The sequence below is a fragment of the Myotis davidii genome, unplaced genomic scaffold (assembly GCF_000327345.1).
Source record: "Myotis davidii unplaced genomic scaffold, ASM32734v1 scaffold238, whole genome shotgun sequence".
Taxonomy (NCBI): Eukaryota; Metazoa; Chordata; class Mammalia; order Chiroptera; family Vespertilionidae; genus Myotis; species Myotis davidii.
Window position 1 is genome coordinate 4,205,134 of NW_006293779.1, and position 5,085 is coordinate 4,210,218.

Sequence of the window (5,085 nt, forward strand, 5' to 3'; positions counted from 1 at the left end):
GGGGGACTCTCCCAGCCCCCCGACCCCTCTCCCACGTCCTCTAACCCACCAAAGCCTCCTGGCCTCTCTTCCTCAGAGACCCTCAGACACACTTCTCATGCCCTCCTTTCAGGGTTTGTGACTGTCCTCCCCCTTTCTCCTCAGGCTCCATAACAAAGTGGCCAACAGGGTACATTCTCTTCGTTTACCAAAATGTGCTGTGTCGGGAGGGGTGGGGCACGCTGGGACCTGGCCCCGAATGCCCAGGACTCACCTGTCACCACTCCCATGCACGCCTGCTGTGGCCTCCTCCTAACCCTGCAAGCAGAAGCAAACATGCACGTGTCAGACTGGCTTGGTCACCTGCCAGCTGCCCCCTTGACCTCTGGGGTCTATCTCCTGGCAAGCTTCCACTCAGCCTGGCTCCGCTTCTGTGACTGTCCTTCTTGGGGTTGGAGACCCAGCTCAGATGGCCACGGAGTCGCCCAAATGGGGTCCTTCTCCCCTCACCCCCAGCTTGAAGGGGCTGCGGACCCCGGGAAGAATGAGACAGACCCTGGCCCACCCTGCACGCTGCCCCTGAGAGAGCAGGGAGCCTGGATGGTGGTGGGAAGTGAGAATCCCGCGTGTGGCCTTTCCTGCTTTTCCTCCCCGGGGATTCGCAGGCATGGGGAGTGTGGACCGGGAGGCAGGAGACTGGGGTCTCCTAAGGGACACCTCCTCCGAAGGGGGCGGAGCAAGGCCCTCTGAGGCTCGCCCAGCTCCACTGCTCGGTGATTCCAACATAGTTACCATGGCCGCTTCTCCGCACCGGCCGTCCCCGGGTCTGGGAGCTGCAAAAGATAGCAGGTGTCACTCCAGCCGGGAAGGCGGCCCAGCCTGTCCTCCTGAGGCCCCAGCTGCCCGTCAGACAGCCTCTCCCACTGACTAACAGGGAGCCATGATCCAGAGGAAGGTCACACCCAGGCCAGTTTTTCAGAGAGGAGGAGTGGCAGGCTCCCTCCACAGCACGTGGGGCAGAACCCAGGGAAGTAGAAGGTGTGTGCATGTGTGTACTGTATGTGCATGTGTGTACTGTATGTGCATGTGTATGCAAATGTGCACTTGTGTGTGCTGTGTGCGCATGTGCATGTGTGTGCATGTGTGTGCTGTGTGTGCACCTCTCCTGAGGCAGAGGAATAGGAGCTGTGAATGGGGTCTTCAATATTTTACACTCTATGCGTGTGTTGTGGTTGATTTGTACTTATATGAAACATGCACCACAAGTGTTAGTTTGAAAACAATTTTTACATTTACAAATCTGATATTTAAAGTTCCATGAGGAAAAGGGAGTTCAGAGCAATTAAACAAACAAATGCTGGTTCCTGTCACAGGTGAGTGTTTGTGCCTTGGTTACAGAAAGCTCCGGGAACTCAAAGCAAAAGTGTCCACATGATGGACTTTTCCCGTTAAATTCCCTGCCTTATTTTCCCAGGCCTGACTTTTTCTACACCAGGTTCAGCTCACAACAGCCGGCTCTCCAGCAGACAGGTTTTATTCTGCAGGTGGAGGTGCCCGTCAGTGGGATGATAATGATTCTGGGGCTGGGACACCATCCTGGACTGAAGCTGTATCTGGGCCTCAGGCTCACAGAAGGAGAAAGGATGCGCTGAGTGACAGGCAGGAGCTGGGGGTCTGAATAATTCATGAATACGCAGCCTTTCAGAGCTGGGACCAAAGACTGAAGTCGCTGATCGGCTTGACTGCGGAAGCCTGACACGGAGTGATTTTCCTGCAGTGAATTTCCTGCCCAAAGTGGAAGACTATGAGTCCTCCAGCGAGTGTCACACATTCGGGCTCTGGAATGTGAGCATCAGCATGCAGGGCACACGGCTCAGCAAAGTCAGTGCACTATCCATGACACGAAACCTCTTTTCTCACCATCTTCCCTCTCCCAGCTCTCCCAGCAGTAAACCTCCAGCTTCACCCCAGTCCACACACACACACACACACACACACGCAGCTTTGCCACCACCGGCACAGCTAGAGGCAAACGAGGTCGGGGCCTCTGTTTGCCGATTTCACTGGGTCTGTGGTCAGTTTCTAAGTGAGGTCTCACACTTTGCACACAGCTGCCACTGCATGGAGTAGTGGCCTGGGCCTGCAGCGAGGGGAGAGGCTGAGGCTGCAGGGAGCAAAGCCTGCAGCAGGGACAGGGGAGGGACGCTGGACGAGACAGTGGCAGAGGTGGGAAGAAGACACTGGAGGGACAGGAATGTCCTGGTTTGGGTGCAGGAAGTACAGCAGGGCCCTGGGGCAGAGCAGAGAACACCTGCTAAGTGGTCTGTCTGTCCATGTGGGGGTCACTGGCATTGGAGGTGGGCAGCAGGGCAGTGGGCTTTTCCTAAGGGCAGGGGGACTGTGGAAAGCCAGGGTGGGGAAACCCACTGGCATTCGCTCTGCCCTCCAACCCTGTTCTCTCCAGATGCCTCATTCTCTGTGCTCCTTCCTCTCTCTCCATCTTTCTCCTTCTGACCACGGAAAATATACCAATTAAAATGTGTTAGCAAGAATGGATGTATTTTTTTAAATTTACCAAACAGATAAGGATTTTTTTATGTCACAAATAGAAGGCTTAAGAGATTATTTTTTAAAAATTCTGTGTAATCTTCAACTTAATTTATCAATGGGTTTCATTGACCAATGAGAAACTCCAAAAGTTCCCTCACCCGAACATAAAGGGAGGCACTCATTTAATTAAAGAAAAAAACACCTCAGAGCCCCCTAGGTTTTAGGATTTCCCTGTTTTAGAGAATCACCTTTCTACCTGGTTGCCATGAACTCATTCTGAGGGTTCATGGAAATCATGCATTGATTTCTTTTCTACCTACACTCCTTATATCACAACCCCAATCCCTGTCTCCCATCTCCATCCCCTCAAAATACTCACAGTTTCCACATTGCCAATGGCTGCCACGAATTTAATATCAGAAGGTCTCAGAGAGTGGACTGCAACGACAAGAACCCAGGGAAGAGGGTCAGGTCTACATTCCCCAAAAGGTGGGCCAAGGATGCTAAATGGAAGGGGCAGACCCCTGTCCTCCAGTCTGAGGACAGCTGTTAAAGCTGAGCCACGAGAGTGGAGAGCTGAAGACCAGGCGGCAGCTGGGAGCCCTAGGAACCTGCTCGAAAGAGGCTCAGTCCTCTCTGGAGGCCACACTGTTAACTGAACTCAGGATCCCCAAAAGGTGTACCATGGAAGGTCACTATGGGCCGCATTTTCCTTCTCACCTATCCCACGGCTCTACTTCTGAACCACCAGTAATAAGAGGGCAAAACATTAAAATGAAAACCATTTGGGTACACAAAGGATCATTCTGGCTTGAAGACTGCCAGAGAACAGCAGTCAAAGCCTATGAACAGACATAAACATTGGATGTGGGTTGTATGCAAATGGTACACCAGGAAGCTTCCTTGACCATCTGGTCTACCAGCATTTCTAGAATTCAGTCTCCCTAGAAACCCCTTTCATATAATGGGCTCCCAAAGAAGCCATTTTCTAAGAAATGCATTGATTTCTTTTCTGCCTACACTCCTTGTATAACAGTTCCTGTAACACTGTCTGGTGGGCGCTCCTGGAGGCTGCCCTCATCAGCCAAGCCACTGTGGGGTCCTGTTGGTTTTATCTCTGACTGGTGTGTCAGACTGTGTCCCACAGTAGAAATAGATGAGGGGGAAAGGAGAAGGTGTGAGGGACTAGGGATGGGAAAGAGGAAAGACTTGAATCACCAAGGTACAAGAGAAGTAGGCCTGGAGCCTCTGTTGGCCACACCAGAGTTATGGCTCAGGGGTCACATACCTGACTCAGAAGGCACATTGGGTCCTGGCTCCTTTGGGTTGCATACAAATGGAACACTCTTCAGGTTTTGCAACTGAAATCAAACATCAGAAACATCAACTGCCTTGAATGGAAACATTGCAGGTCCTGAAAGCCTGGTGTAGAAATGAGCATGTACTTGTTCTATCTAGAGTCAAAGTCCAGAAGCAACAACTGTCCACAGTCATGGTCTTACTAATCCCATACCGTTCACCTAGTACAAGGGGACATGTGTTTTTTGACAATGATTTTAGCAGGTGGCAGGCAAGGGTGCCTCCAAAAAGTGGGATGGAGAAGGAGGGAGCAAAAAAATCAATTCTTGGGATGATGACAAAGTTCTGGAGGTGGATAGTAATGATGGGTGCACAACAATGTGAATGTACCGAATGCCACTGAATGATACATTCAATATGATTAAAATGGTAAATTTTATGTCATGTACCTTTTACCACAATAAAAAAGAAATAAGAGAAAATGAATTAAGAAGAGACTCACTGTGCCTAGACTAAAAGACTTTTGAAAATCCATCTATGATATATTTATTTGTAGTATCTACTTTCTCTCATTTAATTTGATGATTTGCACAAAAGCAGGTAGTTGGAGCACTATGTTTATACGCTGCTGGAAACTGGGTAAACTTGAAACTGAAGACTCGAGTCTCCAGATTGGCGTGTCCTGAGCCCAGAGGGCTCCTGAGAACAGAGGAGAGACTGGGTGGCCAATGCTTCGGTCCTCAAGGCCACTCAGGCCTCCTCAGATGCTCCCAGGAGTCCAGAGCATCTGCTTCTGTGAATCACATGAATAGCTTTGGGAAGGGAGATCACATGTTTTCTCCCCAGAACTGAAAGTGGCGGAGGAAATACGGCAGGTCCTTAAATAAAGTCATTTCACTCAACTTCTAACATGGATGAGATGCCATAGAAACTTGACTATTGTCTATAGCAATTAGCCTCTGGTAAAACCAGTTTCATTACAGGTCATTTCACCGCAGAACCTATCAACGATGTTAAGTGAGGACTCACTATACTCCAACAGGGGGAAAACGTGCAGTAAATGAGCTCCTTGGCCACATCTCTCACTATCACAAGACACAAGTTAATTCCTCTTGAATTACTGATTGCAGTAAGAGATAAAGCATTTACTCTCAACTCTTATCTTGTGGATGTTCTGGGAAGACCTAACCCAGATGCCTTCAGATAACTCATAGCATCTGCTTCAAGGTTCATAGAGATAACAGCCCATTTATAACG